We start from the raw sequence: 23,668 nt of genomic DNA on the forward strand, positions 1-23,668 counted from the left end.
CACCCTGGTTGATGGTTAAATTGTAGTTGATGAGGTTGCTTCCTAATGGTCTTGAGTTAAGAAAATGGGTGGGCAAGTTCTTCGCCTAGAATGAGTGTCACTGGATGCATTTAAGAACCAAGTCCTTGATTTTCCTGCAGTTATACAAACAAAAACAAATGCAGCAGCTATGCTGACTGTTAACATTATCAGCGAAAGGCCCGAGAATATTTCTGTCCAAGTGTAGTTCATGCTCATCTTATACTGTATTTTCTTTGTTGAAGAACATGGGGCTGAACAACTCATCAGGCTTTTAAGATAAGAGCCATAAAGCTACATTCAGAATGTTGGAGAGGTAACGTGTTCAAAAACTGATGAACAGTTGACAGAGGATGAGAGAAGCTGTGGATTCAGTCAGTAATCAGAAGAGGGAGGGAAAAAGGTGGCACAAGACAATGCCAGAGCTCTTTCTTCTGTCCATCTTGTTGTACACATCCCTTTATTTTCCCTTCCATCACAGTCTACTTTACAAATTTGTTCAGCCATCTCCAATTGGCCAATTTCTTGAGCCACATCTTCACAACTTTAGCTTCCTTTAGCTTTGTGAGATTTGCCTCTCCTGTGATTTTTTTCCCTTACTCTTTGGAGGCAGGTGGCAGCTAAGGTTGGGTCACATTTAGGAACAATATGATTTATTACCCTTCTATATCATTCTGGCTCAGGCCCATTGGCACACTCATTTCTGAATTTCATCTTGAACCGAAGATTAAAAGCCCCTGCTGGGCCTCTGCTGTTTTCTGTGATCATGTCATTCCTGTTGCTCCATCACAAGGCTGTGTTGTCGTTCTTAGTGCTATCTTGAAGAAGAAGAGAGTGTGCTCAGCATCTTAGCAGACTGGTGCTGCCCTGGTAAATGAGTGTCCTCTGAGCCCTCTGCTGACTCTTGTTATGACTGGTGTTGCCTTGGTAATGTGTGTCCTCTTAGCCCTCTGCGGACTCTTGTTCTAGCTGGTTTCTTTTCTTTTATGATACATTGGCCTAGTCCTGTGTGTCCAGTTCCTGAGCCTTTAACTCCTATCATGGTCGGTCATAGCAGTTCTGATGCCTCTGTTTAATACAAAGTCTCACTTTGTCCAGGCTTCTTAGGTCCTGCCCAAAGGTGTATGTAAGCCTCCCTCTCTATCACCCCCACAACTTCTCCACAACTAACACTCCTCATAAACCAGTGGGGATTAGCAAGGGCCTACAGTTCTTGGGGAAGAGAACCCTTTCCTTATTGTCTTCATTAGGTAGAGCAGATGACTTCCAGTCTAGAGTAGATTCTCCATTAGTGGGCAGTACGTGGTATACCAAGACTTAACACATTTTTTTTTCCTCTTAATGGTAGGAACAGGCTCTGTTCCTGGTCTTCTGTGCTTTCTAGGGACTGGCAACCCATCCTTTTAAGGAATTCTTGCTTCAGGCAGACTAACCCTGACTTGTCAACCCCAGTCTTAATGTGGGGCAGGCCCCTGTGGAGGCCCAGATCTCTTTCTGGTCGTTATTTAGCCCCCTGCCTGTGACCTCAGTCTTTCCTGCCTGAGTTTCTGTTCCCTTTGTCCAGGTCTTACAAACTGTGTGCTATCAGTGGTGTGGCCACTGCCCTCTGCTGTCTGCTGATTCCTGCCTGGAAGCTTCATAGACACTTTCTGAGTTGAGATGTTTGCGTGCTTATCCATTGCTAAGCAGCAGATTACTTCTCTGACTCAATGACAGAACACTTATCTCAGTGTCTTGCTGGGGCAGACATAGAAGCAACCTTTTCTAGGGCTTCTTGCTGAGAGAGTGGTCAGAATCAGCCACACCACCCTCATTCTGGTCTCGTGCCTGATTTGCCTGGGAAAGGACCTGCTCCCAGGACTACCCCTCTTGTCAGCCTTAGTTCTTCAGAGGCTGTGGAGTTGAGAGCCTTAGTTCTTTTTTCCTTCTTTTTTAAAGAGGTGATTTTACTTTACTTATTTTTATTTTTAATGTGTGTTTTGTCTGCGTGTATGTATGTGAATCATATGCATGCTGGTGCCCACAGAGCCCAGGAGATGGTATCAGTTTCTGTGGAACTGGAGCTATGGATGGCTGTGAGCTGTCCTATGGGTGCTAGGAACCCAACCCAGGTCCTTGGCAAGAACCGTCTTTCTAGCCCCTCCCCAACCCCATGGTGGTTGCTGTGTGGAAGACATCTTCAATTTTGTATTTTGTGCCATGTGATCCTTTCCAGAGAGAGTGCGTCTTACAACATGGCAGCTTATTTCATAAGAACATGCAAAAGAGAAGAAGCAGAGAAAGTGGGGGTTGCAGTGTTTTGGCATCTAACCTTGGAAGTGATTATTCCAGCAATTTTATGGAAACCCATTCTTCAGGAGCTAATCTCTAGGTCCAGCCCACACTCAGGGGAGGGGTTTGTACATAGACAGGAATGCCAGAAGGTAGGGAGACTGATTAGAGTCCTTTGCAGTGTTGGGGAATGTGCTGAAATATCCCCCAAATCCCTTCCTTGTTTTGTGAGGAGACACACAGATCTGAATCTGTAATACTCAGCTCTAGCAGATAATTATAGTGAAAGGACACAAAGCAAATCAGCAGAGAGAAAGGGAAAAGGCAGCTGGGACAAAGGTCAGTGGAAACCACACAGAGGCTTCCAAGAGTCCTCCCTTGGTGAAGTCTCACACAGGAAGTGCTTAATTACTTCAGCAAAAGACTGTTAACACTGTGTGTGAAAAGCACACCAGAGAAACTCATTCGAGGTAAGATTTTCTTTTTAACTGCAAACCAGTCACCTCCTGCTAGAATAGCTCAAAATTCAGATTTGTAGAAAGAAAGCCAGTGCATATCATAAACTAATTTGCACTGCACAGTTTAGGCAAAGCAAGCCACTCTCATTGGCTAGGGATTGATGAGAACACTCTTAAAATCCAAACATCGTGATGCCAATCCATTGCTACCTTGCAAGCCTGTGTCAGGTCTGCTGTGCTCACTCTTCTGAATAGGATGGAGCTAGAGTTTATGTTCATCTTACCAAAACAAATCATAGTAACCAGTCAAAATATTTTGTTAAAGCCAGGACTGGCAGTACATACTTGTGATTCTAGCTTTCAAGAGATTTGAGTCAAGAAAATAGACAAGTCTATGCCAGCCCAGACTATATAGTGAAACCATAGTTAAAAATAAAATAAAACAAATTATCTAATTTATCTGAATATGGTGTTAAAAACTCATAGTTGGGATAATGTTACTTAATTTTTATTTTTTCTATCTCTTTGAGTAAACAAAACAGGTTAACACTTCATATTATAAGATTTTGAATTTTTTCAGCAGTTTATAAGAACTAAGCATTAACTATTTAAATACTATTTTCAACACAAACAGTATCAACTTTGGATATCAAGCGTTTTCCAGAGACTAGATCCAAAGTGTGACTTAGTATTGTTAGCAGTCAATGAGGACGGGGAGCAAGGGCACTTGGCCAAGTACCTGCTTCACAAGCATGAAGCCTGAGTTTGTTTCCCCAGAACCCATGTGAAAATGGTTGTGGTGGTGCACACAGTTGCTGTGGACACAGGAACAGACAGACAGACCTCTGAGGCTCATTGGCTAGCTAGTCTTTCCTGATTAAGTGAATTCTAGATCAGTAGAAGACCTTCCCCCAAAAGAGCTGCACAAGGTTTTTGCTCTGGCCTACACACACAGGAAAATCAACTTTGAAAAAAGAGGATTAGCTGGGGATGCAGGTTAGTTGGTAGAATGCCAGTCTATAGAGGCTCTGCTTCCACCTTTAGTACCATCCTAAACTGCTATGGTAGCATCCAGGCCTATAATCCAACACTCTAGAGGCAAAGCAGAATGATTAGGAGTTCCAGGTCATTCCCAGTCCCAGCCACCCTGGATTGCATAAGATCCTGTCTAAAGCAAGCCAGCAAGCAAACAAACAAAAACAACAAAAAACTGGGGCTGGAGAGATGTCTCGGAGGTTAAGAGTACTGGCTATTCTTCCAAACTCAAAGGTCTGGAGTTGAATTTCCAGCGCCCACATGGTGGCTCATAACCATCATGATGTCCTCTTCTGGCATTCAGGCACACAGGCAGGCAGAATACTGTATAAATAATAAATAAATCATAATAAAACTACTTTATGAGAAGATTCTTGTTCTTCTTTCACAAGAAGAAAACAACTTCTAATTATTTAATCCCAATTTTGAATGAACATTTTGTATAATTGCATCAGAAAAATGTACCAAAAAATGTCCATATTCTGCACCCATTTTGTGAGTTTGTCCACACCATTGTATTAGGTATCACATCACAGGCTGACCATTCCTAAATCTGTAGGTTACTCTCCTGAACACAGATTCATTTTTACATCTAATATAAACTCTCCTCACAAGTACCTTACAGGTGCCTCAGGACCTATATTAAAGACTAGTATGTTTTTCCTTCGCAGTAGCATATCCAGAATCTCCTGTAACTGGGCAGGAACAGCATATTAGCATCAACAGAAATCTAGCATTTGTTTTTGGAGATGCCCTGACTGACTAGTATTTCAGGACATGGCTCATGGCCTTCAGTATACCCAGAAGCACCTATTCTGTCAGCAAAGCACTGCTAATCATCTGTAGCTATTTACTGTAAATGCTGCATGCTTCTTTTAGCTTCTAAATTTGTAGTAGAAATCTTGGTATGTTGCATTTGTATTCTCATGAGTTTGATATACGCATCAGGATACTGAGCTGGGCGCTGTGGGGCACATGTAATCCCAGAACTCTGGGAGAGAGACGCAGGTGGATCCCTGTGAGTTGGGACTAGTGTGGTTTACAAACCTAGTCTAGGACAGCTAGGGCTACACAGAGAAACCAGAAGAAAAACAAAACAAAACAAGACACCTGCAGATATTCCTTGTATAATATGCAATTTAATTAAAAGTAGTGGATTAGGTTGTAGCTCAGTGGTGGGGCACTTGGCCAGCATGCATAGGGTCCCTAGTTATATCTTAACATTTTCCCTTGTAGATGGTTTCTGAGTTTCCAATCTCTTTGTCTTTGTGTCTTTATGACTGTTGGGTCATTTCTGGGGTTTGGAAGCATTTTTCTTTGTAATCTATTAAAACAGTCTATTCTGTAATGATGTTTCTAGAAGCACAGCATAGGGATAGACAGCTGTATTGTAGAATTATTGAAAGCCTTCACTGCTCTTAAAAAGATTTACATTAAGGTTCTCTTAAGTATCAAGCTTTGCCACAGTCCTGAAATGTGTTTAAAATACTTTCTCAATATTTAATTATAACTTTTTCATGACCCAATTGTAAAATAATTACTTCCTGCATTTGGAGTTTTTACTTGGCTAAGGTTTTAGTGAGCTTTACTCCCAAACAACAGTACCTTTGAAAGTGCATGAGGGCATTGTGTAGTCCCACAGTGGAAATGGGACAGTAGAAATCTTGCAGAATTGGCTTAGTGGATGAGGCACGAGGACCAGAATTTAGGCCCTCAGAACCCATAAAAAATCAGGTAGCTTGGAGCAGCCCATCTCTTAACAACCCCGTGCACTGGAGCAGACAGCCAAATTGGTGCTCCCTGTGTCCAAATGGGGCTTCTTGCCTCAGCTTATAAAGGTGCAGAACAACCCAGTAAGACACCTGATGATACTGATGTCAGCTCTCTATATACATGTGCTCACACATGTGTACATACCACACACAACATGTCTCTCTTACACATGAACATGAATGTATACACACACAAAAGAGAAAAAAGGAAAGAAATGGAACTGCAGCCTCTTTGTTCCATCTCGAAGGTGTGTCTTCCCCCCAGGGAACCTGCATTTCTAATTAACTGCTCCAAGGTCCATCCACTGGAAGGCTTCTCCTGAGCGAGGGAGCATCCCAGTGCTGTGACTAATCCGACTATAAAACAGTTCCATATACTGTGACCAGGTCACTATCTCCTCTGTGAACCCAAAGGCTGCTGTTTTTGGTGATAACCTCGGGTATCTGGAGCTCTTTCCAGCCCTCAGGGATTTTGTTTTGTTTTGTTTTCTGCTACTGGGAGTTAAGACATTCCTGACAATGAGAACTGCATTCTCAATTTCAGTGACACCACATACTTCTCTTAAGGAAGCCCAGACTGTGTATTCTTCTCTGTTATTTATATTAACAGTGCTTAATTTTGCTATTAATGAAAAAAAATGAAGAAAATCCTAGTGCTAATCAGAACACAGTAGTCTCCTGTGGATGGATTTTGCTCTCTAGTTTATTTATGCTTAGCACGTTGAGACTTTGAAACAAAAAACGAATAAAATGTTAATATAATATCAAGAACCCCATACCCAAGTATCTGCCCAATGTGATTCTCACAGACACTGGCTCACAAAGTGGTAATAGTGAGAGAAGCTCAGGGACAATACAAAAATAACCAAGCTTGAGAGACACCTGCTGGTCTCCAAGAGGAGCCAGTACCCAACATCCATGTAGGACACTCAAGAATACCTGCCCTCCAGTTTCAGGGAATCCTATGCCCTCTTTTGGACTATGCAGGCACGGGCACCAACATGTGCCCAAACACACACACACACACACACACTCCCCTAATTAAAATAAAAAAAAGCTGTAAAAAAGATAGTGTATGTAGCCCAGCATGGTGGCACACACCTTTAATTCCAACACTTGGGAAGCTGAGGCCAGCCTGGTCTACAGAGTGAGTTCTACAACAGCCCAGAGATAACAGAGAAACCCTGTTCCTCCTCACCACCCCCAGAATAAAACAGTGGCAACAACAAAATATAAACAGTGTATAGACCTAATCTTAAAAAGTTTAAATGAACAAAGTATGTTTTATTCATGTGATGAAGTGCTAGAGTTTTAAAAATAATATAGACAGGTTTATATGTAAAGAGACATATAAATAAAAAGTAAGGTAGAAAAATTTCTAAAGTCTATATTTTCATATGAAAAGTGAGAGTATACATATGTAACAGAATTCTGACATAGTTTTCTCTAAAGAGGTTGTTTTTCATCAGCTTGACAAACTAGAGTCACCTGAGAAGAGGAACCTCAGTTGAGGAATTGCATCTTATCACACTGGCCTGTGGGTGTGTCTTCAAGGTTTTCCTTGATTAATGATTGTGATATAGGAGGGCCAGTCCACTGTGGGTGGTGCCAGGGCAGGAGGTTCTGGGCTGCATAAGAAAGCAAGATGAGCATGTCCCTGGAGAGAAGCCTGTAAGTAGCACCCCTCCATGGCTTCTGCTTCAGTTCCTGCCTTCTGCCCTGACTTCCCAGGGCTGGATTGACCTGACTCTTGTTCATAGTGTTTGTCATAGCAACAGCAAACAAAATAGGACAAGAGGGAATGGCAGATAAGGTCACTTATTTCTCCCTTTGCTTATTTTTATCTTTAAAGAACACTTATTATGTGTCTAATAGTTGTAAGAAAAATGGTATGTTATCCACTAGCGGTATCTTCATACTCCGCTAATAGTGTGGTTTCCTGGGAGAGTTCCAGGTCAGGAGACTGGAAACTTAGTTCTGTATTTGGGGTTACTTTGCATTTGGAAAGCTTAGTGAACATTTACAAAGACAAGTCTTTGTTCTGGAGAGTTGAGGTGCTTCAAATAAAACCATTAAGTTTTATGATGGCTGTATCTCCCATGTCTTCCTAGCTTATATGTGTGTCTTTCTGTGCATGTCTCAGAGGGGACTGCATCATTTCTTTGGTGGATGGGATGAAATGAAAATTAAGCATGACTTCTAATTTGATGATGCATGTCTGCCTAAAGAGTAAGGAGGTTAACTGTTTTTATTCTGAAAATACAAACCTTCTCAGCTTGAGAAGAAACAGGCATTTTATTCACATCATAAAATAAAAATAATTTGAAAAATCTCCTTTGTGGTATCTACTACTATTACTTCTTTAACAAAATACATGTATCTGCATTCTTCAATGTCTGGTTTTGGCTGTCTTTTTGTCACAGTTTCTTCATGTTTATGTATATGCATTTGAGCACACATGTATAGGTCAGAAGATAACTTTTAGAAGTCTGTTCTCTCTCCTTCTCTCAGATGGGTCTGGGGGCCTAGATTCAGACTGGCTGACAGTGTCTTCAGTGGTTGAGGTGTTTGTCGAGTCCATTCGTCTTTTTCAAGTAATATTCTTATTTTCAATGCTATATGCACATATCATTTATTATGAGAAAAAATACAAAACATGTAAATGGAGCAGTTCCTGAACAGAATTTTTAAAGTAGTAGTTTTCTTTTATATCATCCTTGTTTTATATAAACTTGAATTGGTCCACATAAACTTAGTTCAGTCTTTTGAGTTCCTGTTAAGATCTCGTTTGGGGCACTGTAATAAGACAGGGACTTCCAGGGAGTGGCTTCTTGCCTTAAAGGATAGCTGCATGAACACGCAACTCCAGGGAGCTGGCAGTACAGCACCCTGCAGACAAGAGCCAGGGGAGGTGGCATTCTGGGACTCTCCCATTGAAAATTTGTGGTAAGGAAAGAATCAGTGACTCAGGTAACAGAAAAAGACATTTCCAAACTGATGCAACTTAGGAATACAGTGCATGCCATTCCAGCCTGCGGTGAAAGGTGCCAGGGCTATGCTCATGTTTATTATATGGAAAATCCTGAGATTGTTCAGTGAAATAGTAAAGACCTGTATGCGTGTGTGCATATGTATGTGTGAGAGAGAGATTAAAATAATTTTGATCATATTGTGAACTTTTATATCTCATTTTTTTTTTTTTTTTTTTAGCATTATACATTGGGCATCTTCCCATACCCCGAAAACATTTTAAACTCGTGACTTTTGTAGCTTGGTCATAATCATTTTTTGTTGCTGTCGGACATTGGTTTGTTTGTTTATTATTATGGAGATAGCATGGCTTGACCCATGCTTGAAAAGTGTTCTACCACTGAGTTACACACCGGCACCTGAACATTTCTCTAGTTTACAACTTAAATTTCTTATTATATTAGGATTAAGGAGAGATGGGGAAGGAGAGAGGGACAGCTTTGCTTTTGAAGAGCATTGTTTGTGAGAGGATTGGCAGAATTTTAGATACTGAGCTAACTTCAGAAAACCTTATTAGAACAATACTTCAGACACTCATGGTATTTTTATCAAAAGATATTTTAGAAAGAGGCTAATTAGGGAAATGGGAGGAGATGAGGGAAGGAGGGTGGGATTGGGAGGGAACGAGGGAGGGGTCTACAGCTGGTAACAAAGTAAATAAACTGTAACTAATATAAAAAAATAAAAATTTAATTAAAAAGAAAGAGGCTAATTTCATAATGGAGAGAGGATAGTGTATCACAGGGTTGTAGTTAGACAGGAGCAGGTTGTTGGTTGGACTACAGCTGTGTGACAAAACTTTTTCTGGGGAGAAGCAATACACACTTACCCCAGATAGGAGCCCATGATAGACCCAAGGCAGGGTACCACTGAAGTCTAACTTGGTGAATTAGTGAGTTTTATTGGAATTACTTAAACAGGAGCAGAAATGACTCAGGTAGCCACTTCACCAAGGCCCATCCCAGCATGGTGACAGCTCAGAAAAGCTGGGGACCTGGAGCACACTGCACAGACTGCAGGAAGCTCAACAGGTCTCTTCCCAGTGACTCATTTGGTCTAAACCTCTTCCAGGCAGCTGGGTTGGTTCCTGCTTCTTCCAGGCAGCTGGGCTCCTCTCAGAGTCATTTTTGCAGCTTTCCTCACTCTTAGAGACTGCATTGCAGCTCAACTTCTGTCTGAGAGGACACTTACCTTTTATTTGCTTACTCTAGCAAGGAAGGGCCCGGTGAATCGGGTCAGTTTCAGGAACTTACTGGAGTTATTTTTGCATCCAAACCTTACTGTTTAAAGTGCTTCCCTATAGGACGAATGTTTCAATATGGGAGGAAACTGATGTTATACAACAATGCTATCATTCTGTTACTGTATCTTGTGGTTAGGAAGTACTTAGGAAAGTTAGAAGCAAATAAAGAATGGAAAGTAAAGTTATGGTGCCTGATTTTGGTAGCATACTTGAAGGTGAAGGATTATAAATGCTCAATGCAGTTGGAGAGGCTTTGAAAGTTAAGGGTATTTGTGCTGACAGAAATTGTAGTAAGTTGGAGATGTCTGCACTGATCTAGTGCTGTGGTGTGGTGTCCAGTGCTGGCATGTGCTAAATGTGGTTGCCTCTTGCTAAAGTACAAATTTTTTCTTTTTATCTTTAGACGTCTCCCTGCCTTTAGGAAGTTGTGTGTTTGGCAAAAGGTAGAAAAAAAAAAAAGAAATTGAGCAGAAAAGTTAGTGCTTGTTGATAATAGTACCACAACATGATTTGTTGAGGAAGAAGTCACTGAATGCCAATTTTGTTACCAGATTAGTTTTTTGTTGTTGTTTTTAAAATTTTATTATTAATTTTTTATAATTTATTCATTTTACATCCTGATTTTTTTTCTGTTTTAAACATCCATTAGATTTGGTCACTCTAGTTGGTGTTTCTTGAGCAACAAAATAAGTCATTATGTATTATAAACCTATTCCTACTTTTTAGAATTGCAAAGAATTTATTCTTTGACGGTTTTGTACGTGTATACAACATACGTTAGTCATGTCCAACCCCAATACTCCCACATTCTTGTTGTCACCTCTTCTCCACCTCCTTTGCCTCTCCTCCTCTTCCTCTCCTTTTATTTCCCTCCTCATAATCCACTTGAATCTAATTACTAATACCTGTATATGCATGGACCTGGACCCAAAATATCTAGAAGTTTCCTCCCAGATTGAAACATTCCATTGCATAGGGAAACTCTCTAAACTGGAAGGTTTAAACTCATAGTAACTCCAGGAAGTTCCTGAAACTGACCAGACTCACTGGGCCCTTCCTAGCTAGAGAAAGCAATATGTTTCTGACATTTAGTTCGGAATTTTTGCTTCTAAGTTGCTTAGTACTTCTTTTAAAAAATAAAATACCTGAAGTATACATCTCAGTGAGAATAATTATTTTTCAAATGGGATAATATGTCTTGCCTCCCACATCCTTGTGTTTAATATTTGAATTATTATCTCAGTAACATTTTCAAGTGGAAACACTTTGTCTTTTGTAAGTAGAATTTGGGGCTTTAGTTCCTTAGAACACAGCTCCTTCAGTTCCTAAGAAGTGCTGACATTATTCAAAATACCTTTTAATTTTTTTAAAAGCATATTCTATAAACCATTATTTAAAATAAGAGTGAGCAACTTCAATTTCCTCTGGTGCAATGCTAAGGAGAGTTTGCGTAATTCTTTGAATAAAATTCTGAGCAAATTCCACACATGTCCACAGAGAAGCGACATCCTTCCCTTGTGCCTGTCTGGGTGGAAGATGGCAAGGCAGACCACACTGTAGTAGCCGTTGGTGTTCATAGCCCAGCTCACATAGTTCAGATTCACTGCATGTTAATATTATACTGGAGAGACAGTCCATACCAGCCAAGTTAATTTAAAAAATGTAGTGCTGTTAAAAATGTGTAAGTACCTTAAAGAATTCATTAAAATAGTGTGATGTCCATAGTATAATGTATTTTCCTACAGACAGATGTTCCAAGGAACAAAAATTTTTATTAGTGAAATAACCAGACACTCCCATTAACAGTTACTGAATGGATAAATACAAAGTAGTCTTTTTACAGTGGAGCTGTAGATATTGATAGAAATTAATAAACAGTGCAGGCATTGGCTGGCTAGCCACCCACGAGACCCCTTTCTTTGTGGTAAGCCCCCAAATCTTGCATTCTTACTTCAGTGAATATTTACATAGCAAAAAGTAATGCCACAATATATAAAAGTGTTGTAGATGCATTTGTATTTCAAAAGAAGAGAGAGTAGTTCTTTTTAATTACAAGAATAGTTATACAAATGACAGAGGACGGGTGAAAGTATTTATTCTGGGCACAATTTTGAAAACTATCTTTTACCTTTATTTTATTTTTTAAATTTATATATTTTTCATTATATGTTTGTAAATGAAAGGAGACACAAGAAGACAGTGTTATTCAGTTGGTTCTTTCTGTCTACATTTTCCTGGGTCCTGGGCTGGAATTAAGGTCACAGGGCTTGTGTGGCCAACATTTTGCCTGCTGAGCCATCTGGCCAGTCCAACTTTCTCTTTTGGAAAGCCAAATCAAACTGTCCCTGTTAAAAAGATACATAATTTGTCGCAAGGAGGACCAAGGAAGATGCTGAATTGAAATATGTCATTACTACCAATAAAACAATTCAGAGAATATGCCTAGAAAATAGTCTGAGAGACTGTTGGATGTGAGAAGTATCTATGATGTGACATCCTCTTGTCATTGTCAAGATGATATTATTAGTAATGAGATAACTTTACACATCTACCGGTAGTCAGACCCAACCTACTTGTGAAGCATTCCTGAATGCTTGTGAGCTTGCTGCAATTTTGGTTACTTTTGTTGTTATATAGAGATCTATCTTTGAGAAGTTGGGATCTAAAATCAGAGACAGAGGGAGCAGGGAGACACTGGGAAGGTGAGGGGGCCTGCTTAGGTGATAAGTACTGTGGAAAGTAGAAGCCTGGTAGACACAGTCTAAGAGTGACAGTATTAGCAAGCCCAAATCATGGGACCACAGCAAGACAGTTTCTGAAGTGAGCTCTGTGAGAGGTGCTACAAGCCCACAATCTGTTTAAGGGCACAGCTGACACTTATTCATACACTTATTCAGTCCACCTAACTGATCAACTTAAGGTTGAGCTGTGTGTGAAAATGCTGACTCTCAAGGGTTTCATTTGCAGCATTACAAACAGAAGTTACCTGGGTCTTCCAATCCCAAGCTGTGAGTTCATTTCTTTTGTCTTACTAACTGTACTTTGAGCTAGAATCACTGTTTAGAAAAATATGTGTAGGTACAGCAAAATGCTTAGAATCAAAGCATGTTTCCTTGTTTTCAACGTCGATTGACAAAATGTCGTTAGGGCTGGAGAGAGCTCAATGTTTGTAAAGAATGGAGATATCCCCTGAGCACATGTCAAGCTCTGGGGAGGCTGAGGCAGGTGGATCCCCTGGGGGCTCTCTGGCTAGCCAGCCTTGCCTGGTGAGTTCCAGACCAATGGGAAGGCCCTGTCTCAAAAACAATGGATGGCATGTAAAGAATGACAGCCAAGGCTGTCCTCTAACCAACTGCACTCACTTTTCCTCTGTTTCTCACTCCCAAACAGTTTCTCCCCTCATCCTATCTCAATAGCCAAATGATAAATCAGACTTTCAGGCACACTTGGCATATACAGATTATATTTTAGGAGTCTTTTAACTAACTTAGAATCTAAACCAATAGACAAAAAGAAAACAACAAAAAAAAAGTTCAATTCAAAACATTAGATTATTTCTCTAGCGTGATTGGAGTAATTAGTTTAGAGATAAGCAAGATCTAATTATTCAACACCATATTATTATTCCACTTCTGCTAATGGTGTGCATTGGAGAAAGCAGGTTAGCTCATCATTTACGAGCTGTCTAGCTTTCAGAAACGGCTCAACCACTGTAAATTCACTTCTCTATTCCTGCCCTGGGTTCAGTCTCCAACACTGAAAAATAATCAGTAAAAATTTATAGATATTCAGGTTTTGTTTTTCTTAGACAAAATCATGTTTTTACATTTGATCTCAGTATCCAAACAGTGATTCTTTAAATTTTTGCAATAAGCTTTGTCTGTGTTAGTGACATTTGTGATTTTATTTTATATAAGAAATATGTTTACTTTACAAGGTGCTATTTTAAGTATTATATACTTTCAATTCATTAAGGATATTAAAGATGTAATACTTAGCTGCAGTCTCTGCACTAGAGAGGTAGAGAATCAGGAGTTCAGAGACATGGGGGGCGATATGCAAATTCAAGGCTGGCTTAGGCTATATGAGACCCTACAAAGATATTTAAAAAAAATTAAAAATATCTTTGAAATGATAGATAATAATGAAACAAACAGGCGTATGATGTAGTTATTTAGGTTGACTATTCCTTATCCAAAATTCTTGGACTAGAGTGTGTATAATTTCTTTGTTTTTTTCTTTCTCTCTTATGGATGGGGTCCATGTCTAAACACTGTAAATACACCTTGCACTAAGTGTCTAAAGTGCAGTGTTTCCAGTGCCTTCTGGCTTTGCTGAGATCTATCATGTAAAGTATAGCATTTTCTACTTCTGTCACAAAAAAATGTCATATCAGAAATTTGAGATAGTGGAAGATGTTAGGTTTTTTAATTAATGATATAACTATCATCCCAGAGCCAGTCTGTCAAGGCTTTAAGAAGTGTTAAGAAGTTCAGAAACCACAGTTTACAGCTATAAACCAAGGATACGGATCAAAGAGTCTCGCTCAGAGTCCATGTCCAGCACCATATCCTAGAAACATCAACAAAATAACATCGAACCAGATGACAGTTGCAGCCATAAAGTTAACATTTCAAGGACATAAAAAGATGTGGCTCTTAAAAGAGACTCTTTCTTTAAGTCATTGTATAACCTGTGGTAAGAGGTAGGACTGTAGATACATCATACAATTCTGTGAGGACCTGTTAAGGCAAAAGGATGCAAAATGCTTTCCTAGGAATGCATTCTGGATGTAGTAGGAATCTGACTGTATATAAGCATTCCGTCCTGTTACAGTCACTTGTGAAACAATCCTATCTCCTTTTTTCCTCCCCACCTCTCCTTTTCTTCTCCTCTCCAACCCTCTGTCATTGATCCCAGAGCCTTCCATGTTCTAGGCAAACACTTTACCTTAAGCAGTCACTGAGTGATTTACAAACAAAAAATTCACCCACTGTAAGTGTGCACTTCATTCATTTGTGGCAAATTTGCTTGTGTAAAACATCATAGTCCTTTAGAACTTTCCCATTTTTCTAGAACGTTCCATCATGTAATTTTCCTGGGTTTTTTTTGTTATTTTATGAATGGTGTTTCACCCTTACACACGATCTCACCCTTCTTTTAGTATACTTTCTCTAGTTATTGTATCTAACTTTATAGGGTTCTTTGTCATCCTTTACTTTGGTTTCTTTTAACATTGAGCTATTGTTCAATCAAATGGCCTTGCAATAAAGTCTTTTAAGGGAATGGTATGGCAGTTCTTAGTCCACAGGAATTTAATCCAGCTGTTTTTTTACATTCCTTAACTCTTAGTAAATGGACACTCATGGTTGGGAAGTGAGATGCGCTGGGGAGATGCAGATCAGACTCTTGACTAGCTGCTGTCTCCTTTACTCAAGGCCCACAGTTTGCCCTTGTTACTAAATCCAGAAGATTAAAGGCACTGTGGGTATGTAGGAGGAAAAGAGGCCCTCATGTATGTTTCTTTTTTATCTCCTCTTTGTATACAAGCCAATGAAAATGTAACCTTCCCTTCTTTCCTACAGAGGAAAGGGCAGAGACTAGGAGGGCTTGGATGTATTGTTCTGAGTGGATGGAAAAATTGTAAGAACTGAGCTATGTGCTATTTAAAAAAATCAGTTTGTGAAGAAAAAGTGAAATTGCTCACTTTTATTCTCTCTCTCTCTCTCTCTCTCTCTCTGTGTGTGTGTGTGTGTGTGTGTGTGTGTGAAGAATCTAGTAAAATAAGATACAACATGGCTAATCAGAGACTTAGAGGATGGAACCATGATCCAGGAGAGATTCCTGTGTGATTCAAAACTTGAATATATCTGGGGGTATGAGGCTATCAAAAAATACTCTAGACATGAATTTAGTACATAGTTCTGTTTTTGTTTTTAAAGTGTTAAAATTAGAGTCCTAAAGGAAAGGAAAATCTTAAAAGATGCTAGGTTATACTGAAGAACAAAAATACACACAGATTATAACCTAGAAGAGGTGAGAGACACTCCAAACAGAACATATCCTAATTTTGCGGTCAGGGGCCCTTGGTTTAGAAGGTTTCTTGTAGGGCTTTGCTGTGTATCCCAGGTTGGTCTCAGACTCATTCTTCCAGCATCAGCCCCTTCTCCCACCTCCAGTGCTGGGCTTACTTTGTTCATCTTAGAAACCTTGGTTTTAATTCTTGCTCAGATTATATTGTAGCCTCTACACTCTGGGATAAATCATTTTACAAGTTGGCCTCCATGTGCTCATGTGTAACATGAAAGAGTTAACTTATACTAAAACTCAGGGTCTTTTGTGAAAGTTATATTACAGAACAACTAGATACACTAAGAAGGTGTTTGTTATCATTAGCCATTAGGGAAATTAGGATCACAACAGGCCATTGCTCATGCACCTGCCACAGTGACTAATAGCACATGTTTACTGATGCTAGCTCCTTTCTCTGTGCATGCTTTACAATACAGCATCTTCTCTAATTATCTTTTCAATCTTATTTTTCTTGCTATTCTTAAATCACAGTATTTTGGCATACCTGTGTGTCAAATGCAGTTAAAAAAAGAGCATCAAAGCGAATAAGAGCTCTGGAAAAAAACTTGGTCAGAGATCAATATTAGAAGAAATCTGATCTTGGATGACCAGCTAAGCTTTTTCCTCCCTGTTTTTAACATTTTGAGTAAAGAACCTCTGAAGTTACGTGTGGAGACTTTTTTTTTTTATTAAAAACTGGCAATTTATCTCCCTTTCTCAGATTTGGCGGTTTTTTAGAGGGCTGGGGAACATGAAAATATAAACAGGAGGGCACTATGTAAGGTCCTTCACTGGACTGCGACAGATAGAGTAAGAATCAAAGGATGCACCTCATACTGAAGTCCCAGAGCCAAACTGCAAACTACATTGCTGTGATCCCAAGCAGCCAGCAGGGTGAAACCACATTCCCAAACAGACCATTTGATTTGCACCATAATGCAGTCTCCCTGACCCATACAAAAGAAAGGAACCTGAGGCTAACTGGTCAGTTATTGCCTTATGGTTTTCTCTCCTTGTGTTAAAGTGGAAATTAAAATGTCAAGGCAAAATCAGTAGAATCTTGTATTGTTAAGGAATGAAGGTAGGAAAACGGTTACTGGGTGATTATTCTGAAATGTTAAATTATAGTTACTTTGCATGTCTATATTTGATAATATAAATTAGTAGGAATAATATACATTAATAATTATGTTTAATCAACTCTTAGGGATTGTCCATTGGTCTTAATTACATCACCAATGCTGTTGAAGGAACTCAGCTTTCTTCTAGATTGCAGCCTTTGCTTCACTTTCACATTCTTCTCCAGAACAACTCTGTTCTTGAGTATAAGGTATTCATTCCATTGCCTCTTGTTTTGTTTAAATCTCTTTAGGAGGCACGTTTGACATGTAACCAACTGCACATATTTAAGTTGTATAATTACACATGTAAAGATGTTACATGAACAGGGTCCTGAGCATACACACCCTGCCAGCTGTTCTTTGTATTCCTCCACTTATCCATCTGGGTGACTGCTGTTAGTTTCCAGGCAGTATTGACTCCATTTTAGAAAGGTTTTAGGTCTGTTGGTCTAGATTCTTTAACTTACTGTTAGAGAATAGATACTTACAACTTACAGAGACTTACCTATATAGTAGTTTGTTTCATTGCTAAGAAATGATTGATGTATCTCAGTTCATCTTTGTTTTAAAACCGTTGGGATATTTTTTAGTTTCTAATAAATGAAGCTGTTGTGAACAGTTCTGTATAAGTTTTTATATTGACATAAAAAGTCCTAGTTTCTCTTGAGCAAATGACTGTGTCACATGATAAACTCATATTTAACTGTTTATGAAGCCATGAGGTTGTTTTGCACAGTATCTGTACCATTTTAGATCCCTGTTAGCAGTGTGAGAGATCCAGTTACTTCACCAGCCAACACTTGCAGGGCTGGTCTTTATAGTGAGTAGGTCTTGGTGTTCCATTGTGGCCCAGTATGAATTTCCCAATCAGTTACAGTGTTGAACATTTCTAAGCTTCTTTGGTAAGGTATGCTCCAAATTCCTGTTCGTTTTTAAAATTATTAAATTTCTAGAGTCATCCTTATGTTCCATATGTCAGTCCTTTATGAGATTTTATTTACAGATACTTTCCTCTTTGAACAAATTGTCTTTTCACTTTGAGCAAATTGTCTTTTCATTCTCTTACATGTTTCAAATAACAGATTTTTTTCTTTTTTCTTTTTTTATGGAATCTGGTTTCTTATTTTAGGAAACAGAACATAAATATATGGGATTTATTCTTCAGATTCTTAGCATGATAAGGTAAACAGTATACTTCCATGCAAAACTGTTCTGAGATCTTAATTGGGATTGCTTTGAATCAGTGTACAAATATAAGTCTATAGATAAATCTGATTTAATATCAACAATACCAAATCTTCTAAACCACAAATGTTTTCACCTATGTAGACATTCTTTCAAGACTCGGAAGTATTTAGACTTATACCTTTGGTTTATAAGTCTTGCAAACATTTTATCATCTCAAAGCTTAGCACCATTTTGGTTGCTATGTCTGGGTTTTTCATGCATATGTGTTTGTGTGTGGGTGTGTGCAAAGGATTGCAGGTGCTCCAGAGATGTAGGATCCTCTGGAGCTGTAATTATAGGCAGCTGTGAGCTGTCAGCAGGAATGATGGGAACCAAACTGAGGTCCGTTGTAAGAACAGTACATGCTCTGAACAACCAAGCCATTTTTCTAGCCTGATTGATACATCCTTTTAATTGTCAAGTTTCAGCTGTTTACTGCCAATATGGACATCATGAATTTTGTACATTGTATATTACTTTAATATTCCAGTTACTCATTCACAGAGCCTTACTACAAGCTTGGCTGGGTAATGTTTATATCTGTCTTCTTACCTTCATATGAAGCAAATCATTGTGGAAACAGACTTTCCAATAGAAGATAATAAGAAAGAAGAGTCAGCATATGAAAGTATTTGATGTCTAGTAAAGGTGACATTTTTTAAATTGCTGGAATGTGTTAAAGTTATTTTTATAAAACCATGTTTGTTTCTCTTAGTTTTTTCGTTAACCAGCTATTATTACAAATAATTGTGACTGTCTTATGTTTGTTTAATAATAAGCATCACAACAGAATAACTGAGCAGTTATTTCTCTGTTCTTTCTGTTCTCTGGTTTCTTCCCATTGTGCTCACCAGAGATACTTACAGTTTGTAGCTTTTCTGCTCCAGCTTGTCTCTGCTGAGACAAGCAAATAGTTATATTTGACCAAATAGTTATATTTAGTCCTCTACCATGGCTGAATCCCCCCCTTCCTTTTCCAGCTCCTTCTCCCATGGCTGGCAGGAAGTCCATCCCTGTTCTCTCTGCCCTGCTCAGTGATTGGCCATATACTGCTTTATGGCAAACCAGGGGACAACTGAGGAGCCAGTGTTTACGTAACACTGAGACAGGAAATTCTCAGAACAAGAATTTCAGCCAGATATGGAGGTTACAGAAATCAGCATTTGAATTACATAATAACCGTATGCCTACAGGAATAAACTTAAAGTTATAATTTAAAACAACTTTTATCAGCAACTCAGAAATGTAAAGTTACCTATTGGATTGGAGGTATACTTGGGATAAAGATGTATATTTAGTATTGAGCTCATGAATCTAAATGAAATCACCCCAAGACAAGAGTTTAAAGAAGTCAATATGTTTGCTATGGGATGAGGGTGGGGTGTGCTGGCACCTCAGCCTGTAAGGAGCCTGCTGGGAACGAGCACTAGACTTCTGTGGGGCATGAGCCTGCCATCAGTTGTCCCTCTCATGCTGCATGCTACCTCTCCAGTAGCCAGATCTCCCACATCTTTCACAGTGTCTAACCCCATCTGTAATGGTTCCCTGGACTAGTCCAGCCACTCATGCTGCCTGCACCGCAAAACAGTTAGGCTTCTACTAGGACCTTCCCTGACTGCCATCACCCACAGGTTTCTCTGGCATCACATCTAACATCCCTACCCAGACAGATCATGCACATCTTTCTCAGGGTATAGCCTGGCCCATGCCACAATCCTCCCTTCTACTTCTACCTTCTCTGTTCATCTAAGATTTAGAACTAACAAAAGAAGTCCAGATGCCCAGATCTTGTTGAAAAATAATATATGAAAGATCAAACTAGTATCTTCTCTGTAAAACCTTCCAGTCCGAAAAAAATGTTTGCCAATCAGAATTACCTAAAAGAACTCCAGGACACAGAATTTAAAAGAACAATCACAATCAAATAATTCAAGGAATTAAAAAAAGCCACAAAGAAAGAGCTCAATGAAATTAAGGAAAAAAAACTTAGAGTAAATGCCCAAGTGATGCCCAAGAAAACACAGGTAAGGCTGATGGAAATGATGGAGACAATCCAGAACACAAGAACAGAATTCAGTAAGGTGATAGAAACATTGAAGACTCAAGGGGAAATGAAGATGGAATTTAAAAACTCAGGAACTCAATTAAAACAATGGAGAAAAAGAAAAAGCCTTATAAGTAGAATAAATCAAGCCGAAGACAGATTAGCAGGACTCTAAGACAAAAAGCAGAGGATCTAGACAAAATAAACAAGGACTATGAAAAAAATAACAACAAAGAGAAAATGTGAGGCACCATGAAAATTTAAGCAACAACCACAACAACAAATCTTTGAATTAAAACACGTGAGGGAGAATAATCTCAAATCAATAGCATAGATCAGATCTTCAGCAAGATCATGGAAGAAAACGTTCCTAAACTAAAGAAAGACATACCCATACAGATACAAGAAGTACACAGAACACCAAATAGACAAGACCAGAAAAGAAAATCCCTGTGGTATATTATAGTTAAAACAACAGTAAATATGCAGAACAATGAAAGTATGTTGAAAGCTTCAAGAGAAAAACAAAACAAAACAAAAAAACCCACAAGTCATATATAAAGGAAAACTCATCAAAATAATATCTGATTTCTCAGTAGAAAATTTAAAAGCTTGAAGAGCCTGGAGCAATATATTTCAAGTCCTAAAAGACCACTATACCAAGCCTCTAGTAATAAACTTAACAGAACTATCTGTCTTAATTAAAGGAGAAAGGAATTATCAGCCTAAAGAAATTTTATATCCAAAAAACCAAATAAGAAAATACAGGGAGCATTATTTTTTTTTTTAAGATTTATTTATTATTCACACAGTATTCTGCCTGCATGCCAGAAGAGAGCACCACACTTCATGATAGATGGTTGTGAGCCACCATGTGGTTGCTGGGAATTGAACTCAGGACCTTTGGAAGAGCAGCCAGTGTTCTTAACCTCTGAGCCATCTCTCCAGCCCCCGAGGGAGCATTATTTTGACCTGGAGAGAGTAATGAATACAAAGCTATGATTACCATAACAAAATACTACAGAGAGCGCATGCACACACACACACACACACACACACACGCAAAAAACAAACAGATCAAAAAAAAAAAAACAGCAACAAAAATCAACAACACAGTGACCACAATTAATGCATGTTTCAATAGTAACTTTAAATACCAATGTCTTCAATTCACATTTCAACAATGACTTTAATTATTAATGTTCTCTATTCTTCAATCAGAAGGCACAGACTGACTAGGTGGATCAAGAAACAAAATCCACCTATTTGTTGTTTATAAGAAACATCTTAGTTTTAAAGATTGACACCACCTTAGAATAAAAGCCTAGACAAAAGTATTCCAACCAACCAAATGGGGCCGGACAGCAAATAGTTCTCCCTATCCAATATCTGATAGCCTAGACTTCAAACTAAAACTATTAAGAAGAGATTAGAAAGGTACAGTTCATTGTAATCAGAGGCACAGTTACATTACTCTCTTAAACATACACCAAACTCTCGTACAATCAATTTTAATTTTGAAAATGTAGTACTGGATTTAAAAACAAGGATTAACACCCTTCCATTAATGGTAGGTGATTTTAATACCCCATTTCTCTAATAGACAGGTCATTTGGACGTCAGGTGGATTTAACAAATCTACAGAATATTCCACCCAGACACCAAAGAATACCCATTCAACCCAGCAGCACATGAAAGCTTTTCTAAAATAGGTCATATCCTGGGACACAAAAAAGAAAAAGAAATAAAAAGAAATGCCTAATGTATCCTATCTGACCATGATGAAATAAAACTTAATTGACAGCAAACAAATATCTAGTAAACACACAAACTCATAGAGATTGAAAAAGTTACTACTGGATGATGATGAATGGGTCAAAGAAAGAAAGAAAAATTTCCTGAAATTAAATGAAAGATGAACACACCACAAAACTGGGCTCATTGAAAACAGACCTATGAGGAAAATTTTATAGCACTACATTAAAGAAATGAAGAAGAGCACAAATAAGTGACTTGATGCTACTTAAAAATTTGGAAAAGCTAGAACAAACCAGATCTAAATCTAGTCAATAGCAAGAAAGAATAAAAATCGGTGCAGAAATCAACAAAATGGAAACAAAGAAAATAATGCAAAGAATCAACAAATCTAAGAGCCGGTTCTTTGAGAAGATAAAAAAGATTGACAGACTCTTGGCTCAACTAACCAAAATAAAAGAGGAAAGGAGGAAAGGAGGTCCTAAATTAACAGAATCAGAAATGAATAAGTAAGCAATAAAATAGATACCAAAGAAATTGGGAATATTATAAGGAAATATTTTATAAAAACCTGTGCTCCATTAACTGGAAAACCTGAAAGAAATGATAAACTTTTAGATCCAGCCAAAATACCAAGATTAAAACAAGAATTCAACAACCTACACAGACATAGAACTAATGAGGAGATTGAAATTGCAATAAAAAGTATTCCAGTTACAACAAAGTTCTCAACCAGATAGACATTCAGAGCAAAATTCTACCAGATTCTCAACGAAGATCTACAGCCAAACCTTATACTATTTTTAAAAGAAATGAAAAAGAAAAAAGAACTTACAAAACTATTCTATAAAGCCTGTATTACTCTCTTACCAAAACCAGGTAAAGACATAACAGAAAAAGATGACCACAGGCCCATACCCCTGATTATTACAGATTAAAAACACTCACTAAAATAGCTTGCAAACAGAATACAGACATGCATTACAAAGTTTAATACTATGACCAAGTTGGCTTTATTTCTGAATGTAGGGATGGCTCAACACATGTAAGTCAATAAATGTCATAAACTACATAAATGGACTTAAAGACCTCCCCAAAATCACATGATTATCTCAATACATCCCCCCTTCAAAAAACCCAAAACAAACAAACAAACAACAACAACACTTTGGAAAAGTCCAGCATGCCTTCACGATAAAAGTCCTAGAGAATTGTAGGAGATAGGGCTATTACAAAGCTGTGGGGTCTGACAACAGTTACTTCCGTCATTGTCATTAGGAGAGAGAACAGGAAGAAAACATGCTACATGGGCATGTTATGACTGGAAAGATAAATGTCAGGGGATTAAGTTTTCTTTGTGTTGATATTTTCTCAATGTAAAAGCCAAGCAGAGTCATTGGCTACCAGTGAGGATGATTGAGAAGGGGTGAAATAACCATTTAGTATGAGACACTGTAGTGTATCTTTGACTGAAAGCACCAGAAATCAATAACAATGCAATGACAGCAACGCTCTTTTCAGTAACTTCAAATACCAAAGTCTTCAATTCACTTTTCAGTTTATAACTTTAAATATTAATGTTCTCAGTTTTCCAACCAAAAGATACAGACTGACTGGTCTCT

General features: G+C 38.4%; 1 protein-coding gene across 16 annotated transcripts in view; it reads left to right on the forward strand.

Annotated features, from left to right (window-relative positions):
- The window catches only part of Arhgap21 (Rho GTPase activating protein 21), a 125,992-nt gene that overhangs the window by 28,161 nt on the left and 74,163 nt on the right, over positions 1-23,668 (forward strand). The gene's annotated exons all lie outside the window — the stretch shown is intronic.

Source organism: Meriones unguiculatus, chromosome 19, assembly GCF_030254825.1.
Source record: "Meriones unguiculatus strain TT.TT164.6M chromosome 19, Bangor_MerUng_6.1, whole genome shotgun sequence".
Lineage (NCBI taxonomy): Eukaryota > Metazoa > Chordata > Mammalia > Rodentia > Muridae > Meriones > Meriones unguiculatus.